Raw genomic sequence first — 15,099 nt, 5'->3', positions numbered from 1 at the left:
CAGTGTTTGGGAGGCAGCTGGGGAGAAAGGTGCTACAGCATTTCCTGCCTCTTTATCTTCCGCTCTCTTGGCCCACAATGCCAGAAATTTCTCCCACCTGCTTTAGGCCAGCTTTATGATCTCTCATGAACCGTAGCTGTGGAAGTGAAACCAGTAAGCCAAAGGCACATATAAACAGCACTTGTAGAGCTGACCCTCTCCTGGCTGTGAGAAATGGATATTTATGTCCGGCTGCTAGCTCTGTATTGACTTGAGTCTGACAAATTGCTGAGATGTTCCAAATGCAGCACTTATAGGGAGCCTAAGTGTTTTTGTGGCCCAAAATCCTGCCAGGGTGTTTTGGCTCTTGACTGGGCTGTCTGTGTGGAGACACCTCTTCCCTCAGCCTTTCTCCCTGGGGCATTGTGCAGGTGGGAAGACTGCGTCTATTGACAGATGGTGCCCTCAAGCTGCCTTTCTCAGGGAATGACTGTTAGCGAAGGTAATCGTTGGAAGGTACAAAGCTCTCGCCAGTGATCAGAACACGCTGTCTGCACAGCTGTGTGCCATGCATGTTTGAGGGCAGAAAGATTGGATTCCGAGCCACAGAGTTTGTGGATTCTTCCATATGTTTCGAAAACTATATTTGAGAAGTGAGTATATTGATTTGTTGCTCAGAAGAAGAAAACACAGCAAGCTGGGAGTCGGGAAGGCAGAGCACAGAAATAGAGAAAACCTAACTAGGATCAGGGTGGGAAAGCTTCGCTTTCAAGAAAACAGAGATTCAGACATCTCTTTCCCTCCTCCCATCCAGTGTCCTTGTTCTATAAATACCTAAGAAAGCTTGGTGGAATTAGACTGGGACAATCTTTGAAGCAGACCAGATTAGAGACAGAGGTATTACATGCCCCAAAGGAAAGAAAGACTTATTAAAGGCATGTGAGGAAAGCAGTCTCTTGAGCACCTATTGTCTGAGGGTCAATCCCTGAGGACCCTATTGCCATTTCTCAGCCAGATTTGCCTGATTTCTTGGAAAAGAATCCCATCTGACCTGTCTGTTTCAAAATTGAGTTCTTTTCTTTCTTTCTGGTTAGACGGTATTTACAAACCTTTTCTAGAAAAGTTTTCAAATGATCATGTTTCCTTGCTTATAAAGCTCCTCACTGTCACCCAGTGCCCAGGCCTAGTGCTTCCTGGTGGGCCTGGTTTTGTAGCCATCCAAGATAAAAAATAAAGTAATATCAGGATAATAAAATATTGGGTCTGGGATATCTTAATACCTATTGCTATAGTAGGAAAACTGGGGAGAAAGAGGATGGGCGGAACACAAAAATCTCCTTTTCTTACTACCTGACAAAATCTTCACAAGATAGAGAGAGAGATGAAAAAATTTCACCAGCAGCAATAAAGCAAGGAAACAACTTTAGGTCATAAATTTTGAAAAGTAGTGACCAAGGAACCAAAGAGAAGATTTTTATCTCTAACCCCTCTCTTCATTCCTATCCCAGCCTATCCCAATTAAGCAAGACGGAGGAATTAGGTTATTTGATCCAATATTTCTTAATAACTTTCAGTTAGGAGAGAAATGGACTGAGGTGGTCAGTAGATAGACCAGGGAACCCTAGAGAGAAGCCACTATCACCACAGGATGTCAACAGAGGCAGGAAGAACTGCCTGGGCTCATCATTTTCTTGGTTTCATGCTGAATTCGGGACGTGATCTGAAGCCACAGGAATAGATGCTGCTCCAACCAGGTAGAGGCTTCCTGGTTATAAGAAATCTCAGAAAATAGAGCAAAGCCCAGGTACCATAATAACAGGTGCATGCAGCCCCAGAAGGACTCTCCCTTCTCCTTCAGTTCTATAGAGAAATGAGTAGAACCCAGTGTTCAGCTTGAAAGTTCTTCTTTTTAAAGGAAGACAAATATGGAAGAGTAACAAGGACAATTCCTTCATATCATAGATCAGACATCAGATGAACAGAAGGCCCTAGAGCAGGGTTTCTCAACTTGAGCACTTAACATTTTGGGGCACATAACTCTTGGTTGCAGGGGAGTGGGGTACCCTGTGCAGTGTAGAATGTTTAGCAGCATCCCTGACCTCTACCTATTGAATGTCAGTAGCAAACACCACCACCCCCACTCCTGCCCCGGGTGTGACAACCAAAAATATCCCCGTATTTTCTGGGGTGCAAAATCACCCTGAGTTAAAAACCACTGCTCTAGAGTCTAGACATGGTAGCCCACTTCAAATATGAGCAAGAAGAAAAGCAATGGCATGGCAACTAGAGAAACATACTATAAGAAAGCAATAAGTGAATTAAATTAAGGAAGCTAGCAAGCAAAAGATGTAAAGTAAATCCACTCTAGAAGACAATATAACTCAAGGAAAAGAAGAAATGTCTCTCAAACTTTCTCATTTTAGAACAATTAATAATCTAGAACAATTAATATTATTAATAATATAAATTCAATAAAGCAAAGTTCAAAGACTACATGGTAAAATAACAGAATGGGCTGAAGAAGGAGATTTCAATGCTATGGAAATGAATTGAGTCCCAAAATAAAACCATTATAATGGTTTTATTATAATAAATAAATAAATTATAAATATCAAGGAACTGACTAGAGAGGATTAAATATAGAATTGCTGATAAAGAGAAAGGCTTGAGATACCAACGAAAATGCAGAGTGAAAAAACAAATCAATTAAAGCAAGTAGATAATAGAATATAAACATGTAGGCCATAAAAAGATCAGCTAACATAAGCGTAAGTTGCTCTCCTTGAAGTGAAGAGCTCTGCAAATGAAACAAAACAAGTATTCAGAAAGAAGATGGTGGGATGTTGATAACTGACGGTGCTCAGGCTCAAGTTCCAAGAGTGACTAAGAATCAGTGATTATTGTCAAAGTAAATTTTTAAAACATACATCTACTGGGACTCTTTGGAACGTAGTGATAGGAAACCCAACACAAACTGGCTTGCTCCCAAAAGGGAATTTATTGGTTCACATTACTGAAAAGTCCAGGAGTAAGATCTGACTTCTATTCAGTTAGATTCAGGCCTCCAAAGATATTCCCAGGGCTTATTTCTCTCTAGTTCTCTGCTCTGCCTTCTGCCATGTTGGCTTCTTTTTCTGGCTCCAAGTGCAGCCCCAATGTCCCCAGGCTCTCCCTAATGGTGGCAAGATGTCTGTGGGCACTCCAGCCTCAAAAGCTGTCAAGTTCAAGTCTAGCAAGAAGAGAAGAGTAGTGTCTGGTAGCTTCCGTCAAAGTCTTGAGACTCATGCTGGTAGACCCAGCTCAAGTCGTATTTGCATGGAGGATGCAGGGCTTTGTTCACCAGGCCTGATTTGGAAGGTGATATGGGACGTTCTCTAGAAAAATAATCTTGTTGACAAGATTGGAGAGATGGAGCCAAGACTTGAGTGAGGAGGTAACTGCAATAGTACAAGTGCAAGACAATGAATTGTGCTACTTCTGAGGTGGGGAATAAGTTTAAAGGATGGTCTTAAAACATGGTCTGACCTCAAAAGGTAAAGCTTATTTAAAAATTTTATTTATTTATTTTTAATATTTATTTATTTATTTGGCTGTGCTGGATCTTAGTTGTGGCATGCGAACTCTTAGTTGCGGCATGTGGGATCTAGTTCCCTGACCAGGGATCGAACCGGGCCCCCTGATTGGAAGTGTGGAGTCTTAGCCACTGGACCACCAGGGAAGTCCCAAAAGTAAAACTCATTTTAAAAGAAAAAGGAGAAGGGACTGTTCTAGATTAAAAGAGACTAAAGAGACAACCAACTGCAATGTGTGAATATTTGATTGAATCCTAGTTCTTTATGCTAACGGACACTGTAACATCTGCCAACATCTAACAATTGGCACGTGGTTAAGTAGACAATGATATATTAAGACCATGGAACTTCATAAAAATATCTGCTACGTGGCTACATCATTATTTAGAAATCCACATACAAAAGAATGGTAAATGGAAAAAAAAACGTAATATGTAAAGACAATGTAAGCTAAGACATTTGTTGAATTAAGATTATGTAAATTGTATGAAAGATTTCAAAAGATGAACTGTGTCTTTCCTGCTAATATTTTTCAAGTACAAAATAGGGAAAATACCATGACAGTATGATCTCTATCAACTTACTCTGAAACATTCTTAATGTTCAGGTTCCAAACCACAACCGTTCATTCATTCAATAGACAGTTATTAAACATTTCCTCTGTGTCAGGCACTGAAGGCACAAAGGTAAATAAGACCAAATATTGGGCTTCAAGAAGCTAACAATCTGGTGTTTTGAAACAAGTAAATTGATAATTATAATAAAGTAGGTACTACAAGAGACATGAAAAATGCTGCCAAAACTCCCAACCTTCAGGCCCAGAACTTCCCTCAGCCTGCAGGACATATATATGGGGACAGACTACAGACAACTAATGAAACAAGACCAAAATCTAAGTTGTGACTCCCCCTCCTTCCCACTTTCCCAAGTTTTTCCTTCTATATTGTAGTACCAGACAAGCCACAGGCTATGGCTTTGTCCACAGGCCCCTTCTACATTGCAGTATTGAACCTTCCCCCACAAAGATCTTGCTGACTGTAGAAGTCCTAGGTATTTCCTTAATCCATAGGTTGCCTCAGCCCTATGATTATTAAGTGCCCTGATAGGAAAACTCTATTTCTAATGGGGACAATGTTTGGTTAAGCCAATTCTCTTCCTAGGAAATTTGAACTATAGGTCTGAGGAAGGAGCCAAGCAATTGGTGGCAGGAGCAGAATCCAAAAGACTCAGAACACAGCACATAGAAGCCATGAGAAAGCAGAAACTATGAGTAAGTAGTAGACCTGAGGTGGAGGGTGAGGTGGTTGATTGGTAGTAAGAAGACAGGAACAGAGAGACTTTGTGTCACCATAAATGCAAGGGCCCATCAAGTTGTGACAGAAACAGGGACACCTCATTTAGGCTTTGGAGCCTTAGTCAATCTACTATCCTCATTAGACTTCTCCCTAATCCTTTTTTTCCCAACTATCAGCCACGAGCTCTCCCTCTCATTCAACTTCTCTCTCTAGGCTACCTATGTCATCTGCTCATGAATATTGTCTTCAGTTTGGGAAGGGTCACCATCCTGAGGAGAATAACAAGCTAAAGATCATGCAGCTTCCTTCAGTGAGGGATTATACAGGTAAAAGGAAAGCGTGCTCTGCTGCATGGATTTTCTTTCTGAATTTCCTTTGGTGGCCTGATTATTAACACAAAAACTTTTCCTTCTATGTAACAGTAAAGCCATCAAAGAACAGTTCACCTGTCAGCTTGCAAAAAAAAAAAAAGATCTTGCCAAAACACATAAATATTAAAACAAAACAAAATAAAACCCCCTACCACCACCACTATCACACCTACAAACATCACTGTTGCTGCTGTTAAGCTGTTTGGAAATCTAGTAGAACACGGTCTCCCCTCCCCTGTACCCGACACAACTAGGCATGGTTGTTCCATTGTCCCATCATGAGGATGCACGGTTCTTTGGAATGCATTGTAGCTGTTCCCTCCAATGTAGCAGGAAAAATAATAGCCTTGATGAATGTTTATAAAATGCTCAATAACAACAACTATACTGTCAGCCCACCATAGAAATAACATGCTATGCCAAAGAATCCTGCATTTTCCTTTAAAAGTTGGCAGATGAGGAAATACACCTGAGAGGAGTTTAGAGTTATGTAACAAGATATAGTATTATTCCACGTAGAAAAAAAGAGAGGTAGATTGGGGACTTCCCTGGTGGTCCAGTGGTTGGGATTCCAAGCTTCCACTGCAGGGGACATGGGTTCGATCCTGGTCAGGGAACTAAGATCCCACAAGCCGTGTGGTGCGACCAAATAAAGGAGAGAGATTAATCCTTTGTCAGTTGCTTCGTTTGCAAATATTTTCTCCCATTCTCAGTGTTGTCTTTTCGTCTTGTTTATGGTTTCCTTTGCTGTGCAAAAGCTTTTAAGTTTCATTAGGTCTCATTTGTTTATTTTTTATTTTATTTCCATTACTCTAGAAGGTGGGTCAAAAAGGATCTTGCTGTCATTTATATCATAGAGTGTTCTGCCTATGTTTTCCTCTAAGAGTTTTATAGTGTCTGGCCTTACATTTAGGTCTTTGATCCATTTTGAGTTTATTTTTGTGTATGGTGTTAGGAAGTGTTGTAATTTCATTTTCTTACATGTAGCTGTGCAGTTTTCCCAGCATCACTTATTGAAGAGGCTATCTTTTCTCCACTGTACGTATATTCTTGCCTCCTTTGTCAAAGATAAGGTGACCATATGTGCGTGGGTTTATCTCTGGGCTTTCTATCCTGTTCCATTGATCTATATTTCTGTTTTTGTGCCAGTACCATACTGTCTTGATTACTGTAGATTTGTAGTATTGTCTGAAGTCAGGGAGCCTGATTCCAAATATACAAGAAGCTCATGACGCTCAATATCAAAAAAAACAAACAACCCAATCCAAACATAGGCAGAAGACCTAAATAGACATTTCTCCAAAGTAGACATACAGATTGCCAACAAACACATGAAAAGATGCTCAACATCACTAATCATTAGAGAAATGCAAATCAAAACCACAATGAGGTATCACTTCACACCGGTCAGAATGGCCATCATCAAAAAAATCTACAAACAACAAATGCTGGAGAGGGTGTGGAGAAAAGGGAACCCTCTTGCACTGTTGGTGGGAATTAAACTGATACAACCACTATGGAGAACAGTATGGAGGTTCCTTAAAAACCTAAAAATAGAGCTACCGTATGACCCAGCAATCCCACTACTGGGCATATACCCTGAGAAAACCATAATTCAAAAAGAGTCATGTACCACAATGTTCATTGCAGCACTATTTACAATAGCAAGGACATGGAAGCAACCTAAATGTCCATCGACAGATGAATGGATAAAGAAGATGTGGCACATATATACAATGGAACATTACTCAGCCATAAAAAGGAATGAAACTGAGTTATCTGTAGTGAGGTGGATGGACCTAGAGACTGTCATACAGAGTGAAGTAAGTCAGAAAGAGAAAAACAAATACCATATGCTAACACATATATATGGAATCTAAAAAAATGGTACTGATGAACCTAGTGGCAGGGCAGGAATAAAGACACAGACGTAGAGAAAGGACTTGAGGACACGGGGGGAAAGGGGAAGCTGGGACAAAGTGAGAGAGTAGCATTGACATATATACACTGCCAAATGTAAAATGGATGGCTAGTGGGAAGCTGCTGCATAGCACAGAGAGATCAGCTCAATGCTTTGTGACGACCTAGAGGGGTGGGTCAGGGAGGGTGGGAGGGAGGCTCAAGGTGGGGGGGATATGGTGGTATATGTATATATATATAGCTGATTCACTTTGTTGTACAGCAGAAACTAACACAACATTGTAAAGCAATTATACTCTAGTAAAGATATTAAAAAAAGAGAGAGAGAGATTGGATGTAGCTGAAAGTCCTCTACTGTTTGAGGATATTATGGTTTATCTTCATTTTACTACTTTATCTTTTTTTAGTCCAAAAAATATAGGTGTGCATTTCCTTAATATTTTGCTTTTGAAATTGCTGTTGTTTAGACTTGTACAGCTACAAGGAAGTCTTGAGTAACCCAAACATCAGTCATTGGTTGAATAATAAAAGCTATTGAATGGAGTCTTCGCTTACAATCCTGGGGACTTAGTGTTCCCTCTCCTCTGTTATGAACTCTACACTTATTGAGCATTTAATATGAACTAAACAGGGATGGGACACATAGCAGTTCTTGTCTTGGTCTGAGTTCCCAGTTCCTTGTCCCTGAATTGGGTAATGGACAAGTAAACCAATTATTGCAATGCAGTATGATAAATGGGAGGCACTTAATTCAGACTGGGGCCTGGGGTGTGAGATGGGAACTATTAAGAAATGCTTTCAGTTTTTATGGTTTGGAATAGATTAGATGAATAGACAAATGACGTCAAAGTCTTAACTGATTCTTTTCTCAATATCTAACCCTCTCTCCCCAGTTGTTCCTTGAATAATCCATTTCTTCCCAATTAAATTATAATGTATATCAAATAGCTATTATATATTATAATGTTTATTTATACAAGTGTCTGGGAATTTCCTTTTCTGCTTCATTCATTTTTGTATTCTTTTGTTGTTTCTAAACCTTTGCTTATCATGGTTTTATAATGTTTTGATATCTGGGAAGCCTAGTCCCCCTAAATATTCTTCTTTGTAAAATTTTCCTTGCCATTCTTACCAGTTCTTTCACATGAATTTTAAGATTATTTTGTCAAGCACTCTCCTCCCCAAACAATTCCTGGTGGGAATTTGATAAATCCCCATATTAACATGGGCTGAAATGATATATTTATACTCTTCAGTCTTCTCCACCAGGGACATCAATAGGCTGTGTCTATAAGGAACAAAGATTTATTCATATTATCTTAGAAAATTAGGGGTTTATCATGAGAAGAAGTAATGGAGACATTTATTTGTATTCTATATATCTCTGAAATTTGCTGTTTTTCTCCTCATGGCACATTCCTTTTTTTTTTTTTAGACTTATCTGTGATGTTTTAGATATTTTCTTTGCTATCACAAACAGGATTACTTTTCCTTTATATTTCCTTATAGAGAAAAGCTATTTTTAAAAATGTTTTATTATATTCAGCCACTTTATCAAGTCCTGCTGTTTCTAACAGTCTTTCCATGGATCCTCTTAGGTCTTCTACGTAAACAAAATCATTTTCAAGTAATGACTATTTAGGTTTGTTTCATAAATTTGCTTATTAAACCAATCACTGTGGAGGCAGAATGAAAAATGAGAAAGTGGGGCTGACGGTATGGAAATTGGATGAGAAATTATGGTGTTTAAGAACTGAAGCAGATTAATAAGAGTTGAATGGAAAGGATGTATTAAGAGAAATTCAAAAGGTAGAAGAATGTGCAGGACTCAGTGATTTGGGATAAGGGATTAGGAGAAATGAAGGATGATTTATTTTTTAACTAATTAATTTTTAATTGAAGTATAGTTGATTTACAATGTTGTTTTAGTGTTAGTTTCTGGTGTACAGCAAAGTGGTTCATATATATATACTTTTTCATATTCTTTTCCATTATAGTTTATTATAAGATACTGAATATCTTGTGCTATACAGCAGGACCTTGTAGTTTATCTATTTTATATATAGTAGTTTGTATCTGCTAATCCTAATCTCCTAATTTATCTCCCCTCACCCCATCCCCTTGGGTAACCATAAGTTTGTTTTCTATGTCTATGAACCTGTTTCTGTTTTGTAAGTAAGTTCATTTGTATAGGATGACTTTTAGACTTTAGCTTTGGGTGACTCTGTAGACAGAGATTTCAGTAGATAACATTTCTGATAAAGAATAGAGTTACTCAGGTTACAATTAAGAGACTGGCAGTATATTGTGTGTTCATGAGTAAAAATAAGGACTTTTTTATACTGATTCTTTGGGATTTTCTATTTATAAGATCATATTATCAGCAAATAATGACAATTTTACATCTTCCTTTCTGATTTGGATGCATTTTATTTCTTTGTCTTGCCTAATTGTTCCAGCTAGGACTTCCAGTACTACACTGTGGTGAGAGTGTGGCATCCTCGCCTTGTTTCTAATCTTAGAGCAAACACTTTCAATTTCTCTCCATTGAGTATAGTGTTAGCTGTGGGGTTGTCATACATGGCCTTTATTACATTGAGGTATGTTCCTTCTATACCCAGTCTGTTAAGCGTTTCTATTGTGAAAGGATGTTGTATTTTGTCAAATACTTTTTCTGTGTCTATTGAAATGATCATGTGATTTTTATTGCTCATTTTATTACATTTATTGATTTGCATATGTTGAACCATCCTTACATCCCAGGGATAAATCCCACTTGGTCATGGTATATAATCCTCTTCATGTGTTCTTAAATTCAGTTTGCTAATATTTTGTTGAGAATTTTGGCATCTATACTAATCAGGGATATTGGTCTATAGTTTTCTTTTCTTGTGGTGTCCTTATTTGATTTGGAATCAAATAATTTGATTTGGTATCAAAGTAATGCTAGCCTTGTATAGGATGAATTTGGAAGTGTTCCCTCCTCCTCAGTATTTTGAGAGAGTTTGAGAAGGACTGGTGTTAATCCTTTAAATGTTTGGTAGAATTCTCTAGTGAAGTCATCTCGTCTTGGAGATTTCTGTGTTGGGAGTGTTTTTTGTAACTCATTCAATCTCTTTGCTTGTTATTGGTATGTTCAGATTTTCTATTTCTTCTGATTCATTCTTGGTAGTTGTGTGTTTCTACAAATATATTCATTTCTTCTATATAATTTGTTGGCATATAACTCTTTATAGTAGTCCCTTATGATACTATGTATTTCTGTAATATCATTTCTAATTCTATTTAGTTGAGTCTTCTCTCCTTTTTTCTTAGTTTAGCTAAAGGTTTGTCAATTTTGTTTATCTTTTAGAAGAACCAGCTTTTAGCTTCATTGATCTTTTCTATTTTTCTGGTCTCTATTTTATTTATTTCTGCTATGATTCTTATTATTTCCTTCCTTCTGCTAACTTTAGGCTTAGTTTGTTCTTTCTCTTTTTCCTTGTGTAAAGTTAGGTTGTTTATTTGAGACCTTTCTAATTTAATATGAGCATTTATTACTATAACCTTTCCTCTCAGAAATGCTTTTCTTGCATCCCACAATATTTGATATGTTTTCATGTTCATTTGTTTCAAGATAATTTTTTATTCCCCTTTTGATTTTTTCTTTGACCCCAGTGGTTGTTTAGAAGTGTGTTGCTTAGTTTCCACATATTTGTAGATCTTCTCACTTTCCTTTTATTGTTGATTTCTAGTGTCATACCACTGTGGCCAGAGAAGATAGTTGGTGTGATTTCAATCTTCTTAAATTTGCTAAGATTTGTTTTGTGGCCTATCATATGATCTATCCTGGAGAATGTTTCATGTACACTAGAGAAGAATGTGTATTCTGCTGCTACTGGATGGGATGCTTTTTATATGTCTATTAAGTTCATTTGTTCTAAAGTATGGTTCCAAAGTTTCCTTATTGATTTTCTGTCTAGACAATTTATTGATTGCTGATAGTGGAGTATTGAAGTTTTGTACAATTATTGTATTGTTGTCTATTTGCTCCTTAATATCTGTTACTAATTGCTTAATATATTTCAGTGCTCAGGTGTTGGGAATGTATATATTTACAATTATTACATCTTCTTGATGTATTGATCCCTTTATCATTATATAATGACATTCTTTGTTTCTTGGTAGTTACTCTTTTTGGTTTGAAGTCTATTTTGTCTGATATAAGTACGGCTACACCTGCCTTCTTTCCGTTTCCATTTGCTTGGAATATCATCTTCCATCCTTTCACTTTTTTCACTTTTACATGTGTCTTTAGAGCTAAAACAAGTCTCCTGCAGGCTGCATAAAGCTGGGTCTTATTTTTTAATCCATCTAGTCACTTTGTGCCTTTTGATTGGTAAGTTCAATCCATTTATATTTAGCATGATTACTGATATGTAAGGATTTACTACTGCCACTTTATCTTTTGCCTTTTGGTTATTTTGTCTCTCCACTGTTTTTGTCTACCTCTGTAGCTTGGTAGTTTTCCATGGTGATCTTCTCAGTTTCCCTTCTTTTTATGTTTTGTGTCTCTGCTATAGATTTTTGCTTTGTGGTTACCTTGAAGTTTATATAAAACATCTCATAGATAAAATAGTCTCTTTTCTGCTGATAGCATTTGATCTCTGTTTGCCTATAAAGGTTCAATCTTTTTATTCTTCTCCTCTTATGTATTTGATGTCATAGATTTTCTCTTTTTATGATGTGATTTCATTACCAAATTGTAGTAGCTATAGTTATTTTAAATTATTCTTTTCCTTTAAACTTTATGCTATAGTTAAGAGTTTAATATACTGTTCTAAAAAATTACAGTATTCTAATTTTGACTATTTATCACCTTAGAGTTTTGTGTACTTTTATCTTTGCTAGAAGAGCTCCTTCCAACATTTCTTGTAAGGCAGGTCTAGTGGTGATAAACTCCCTTAGCTTTTGTTTATCAGGGAAAGCCTTTATTTCTCCTTCATATCTGAAAGATAACTTTGCTGGATAGAGTATTACTGGCTGGCAGTTTTTATCTTTCAATATTTGAATATTTTATTTCACTCTCTCCTGGACTGTAGAGTTTCTGCTGAGAAATCTGCTGATAGCCTAATGGGGGTAACTTTGTAGGTTACTGTCTTTTTTTCCCTGGCTGCCTTTAAAATTCTTCCTTTATTGTTGTCTTTTGACAATTTTAATATAATATGTCTTTGAGAAGGTCTTTTTTGTTGAGATAATAAGGTGTTCTATGAGCATTGTGGACTTGCATATCTAGTTTCTTCCCCAATTTTGGGATGTTCTCAACTATTATTTCTTTAAATACATTCTGATCCCTTCTCACTCTCTTCTCCTTCTGGGACACCCATTATTCTTATGTTGGCTTTTTTTTTTTTTTTTTTTTTGGCCATGCTGCACAGCTTGTAGGATTTTAGTTCCCCGACCAGGGATCAAACCCTGGCCCTGGCAGTGAAAGCATGGAGTCCTAACCACTGGACCGCCAGGGAATTCCCTTATGTTGGCTCTTCTAATGGAGTCAGGGTTTCTTCACTTTTTAAAAATCTTTGTTCTCTCTCCTCTTCCACCCTAATCATCTCTATATTTCTACCTTCAAGCTCACTATTTCTCTCTTCCATATGATCTGTTCTATTTCCAATGCATTCTAGTTCACTCTTCATCTCATTTATTGGGTTCTTCAGCTCCAGAATTTCTATTTGGTTCTTTTTTAGAATTTCAGTCTCTTCGGTAAAGTACTCCTTTTGTTCATTAATTTTATTCTGAAGTTCATTGAATTGCCTTTCTGAGCTTTCTTATAGCTCATTGAATTTCTTCATAACAGCTGTTTAAAATTCTGTATGGGTTACATCTCGATATTCCATGTCTTTGGGTTTGGTTGCAGGAAAACTGTCATTTTATTTTTGTGATACCATATTACCATGACTTTTTATGGTGTTTGGTAAAAAGAGCTTCTACTGCTGCAATTGAAATAGTGAACACCTTTCTTATACAGGCAAAGGCTTTGTTTACTTTGATTCTGATTCAACAGGTTGGTAGTTAGGAGTCTTCCTTTTGCTTTCCAGAAGGTGGCGCTACAGCACAAGTTTTTGGTTTCTCACAGTGGAGCGGACCCAAGGTGCATTAAAAAAAAAAAAAGCAAAGAGTGGTGGCAGAGTGTGTGCATGTTTCAGGGTGGGGGAGGAATGTGTGTACTTAGCACTTGAATGTGCCTACGGCCTAGTAGGGGGATCCTCAAGGTGTGTGTGGCGGGATGGTCCCAGAGGTCCATGAGCAGTCTCCTTGCTTCCCAAGGCAGACAGCAAGAGATGCTTTCCTTCAGTTCTCTTTGTCTGCCTACTGCTCTTTCCTTTCTGTCCCCCTAGTCACTGTGGTCTCTCCTCAGAGAGAGCAGCTGGTCCCTCCAGCTGCAGCATGCATGGCCAGGCACACTCCCACTTACCACCTTCACCTTCCACCTCCTCTGCCAGAAAAGTCATGCTAGCTTGCTGCTGGAGCAGCCACTACCTTCTCTGCCTTCTCTGTCTTTGCTGCTGCTGGCTCCACGACCATTTCTCTTGCTCTGCCATCTTCTCTGTGGTCCAATCCACCCACTTTCTGGTGCATAGATGGATGGATCTTTTGGGTGTCCTAGCATGCTGCGTAGAGGCATTTTTTAAAATTATGGATGTCCAATTAATTGAAATCAAAGGGGAGAGAAAAAGGTAACAACTCACACCACCATGATGTGGACATCCAGGATCCTGTATATGGATTTACACTTATCAAATTGTACCTTTAAGATGTATGCATTTCAGTATATTTAAATTTTATCTCAATAACAAAAATTATGTTTTTAAAAAGTGCATTGCTTTCCAAAGCTTTGGTAAAACTGAGTTCTTTGTGATGAAAGTGAAGACATATTAAATCTTTCCTCGAGGGGTTAAAAATATACAGATTGAAAACAAGGAAAATGGGCATACACGAAGGAAGAAAATACAGTCTAAAAATGGAAGCCAGAAGACAAAGTTATAAAAATAAAAGGAAAGCTTAGGATTTCTGCCTTTATATCAGTTGCTGGGTAGCATATCAGAGAATCCTCTTGAGAGAGCATATGTCAATCTATATCTATCTATCTATCTACCTATCTACAGAGAGAGGGAGAAAGAGAAAGAGAGAGAGAGACTAAAATATATTAAACTATAAAAATAAGACCTGATCCCTTCCCTCAAGGCACTTACATAGTAATAAATGTACCTGTCTTCGAAGTTCCTGCTTCAAAATGTGTTTACATGTGCGTTCTCTTGTATTGAGACCATTATTTTAGCTACTAGGAAGTTTTTTCAGTTTCACATTTTGCTTGAGAAATACGAAGATAAAATCTAAAATATGATGGTACTTCATAAATGAAACAGCAGTGGCATAAGATGCACTATAATGTCAGCATTATCCTCTGATTTGGTGTGACCTTCAACTGATAATGTGACCCTTTGAAGTAATGGACCTCAGTATATGTCAAAAAGAAAAATACCAACAACCCAGAAAAAAATGGACAAAGGATGTGAATAAAGAGATCACAGGAAAGGAAAGGCAAATGGTTCTTAAATATCCTAAAAGAGTCTTAATATCACTCACAGCAAGATAATGCATATTAAAGCTATCATAAGACACCATTTTCACCCATCAGTCTGGCAAAGGTAAACACATTTTGAAAACATTCTGTCTTGTGGCTGGAACATGAAGACATAGGCCTTACGCCTTGCTGCTAGTTGGAGTACAAATTTATACCTCCAGTGTGGAAATAATTTGGGGAGTATTTATCAAAATTAAAAATGCATATACAGTGATCGCTTTGGCAGCACATATACTAAAATAGGAACAATACAGAGAAGATTAGCATGGCCCCTGCACAAGGATGACACGCAAATTCGTGAAGCGTTCCATATTTTTGATTCACTTTGTTATAAAGCA

The 15,099-nt window shown here is 37.6% G+C and overlaps 1 protein-coding gene and 1 non-coding gene across 2 annotated transcripts in view; one reads left to right on the top strand and one right to left on the bottom strand.

Moving 5' to 3' along the window:
• HMGCR (3-hydroxy-3-methylglutaryl-CoA reductase) overlaps positions 1–15,099 on the bottom strand; it is an 86,620-nt gene that overhangs the window by 34,660 nt on the left and 36,861 nt on the right. The gene's annotated exons all lie outside the window — the stretch shown is intronic.
• On the top strand, positions 14,972–15,078 carry LOC132364247 (U6 spliceosomal RNA). Its single transcript, XR_009502786.1, has one exon. It is a non-coding gene; the product is annotated as a U6 spliceosomal RNA (small nuclear RNA).

Source organism: Balaenoptera ricei, chromosome 3, assembly GCF_028023285.1.
Source record: "Balaenoptera ricei isolate mBalRic1 chromosome 3, mBalRic1.hap2, whole genome shotgun sequence".
Taxonomy (NCBI): Eukaryota; Metazoa; Chordata; class Mammalia; order Artiodactyla; family Balaenopteridae; genus Balaenoptera; species Balaenoptera ricei.
The sequence above is the reverse complement of the archived record's forward strand: the minus strand, read 5'-3'. Positions and strand labels throughout refer to the sequence as shown.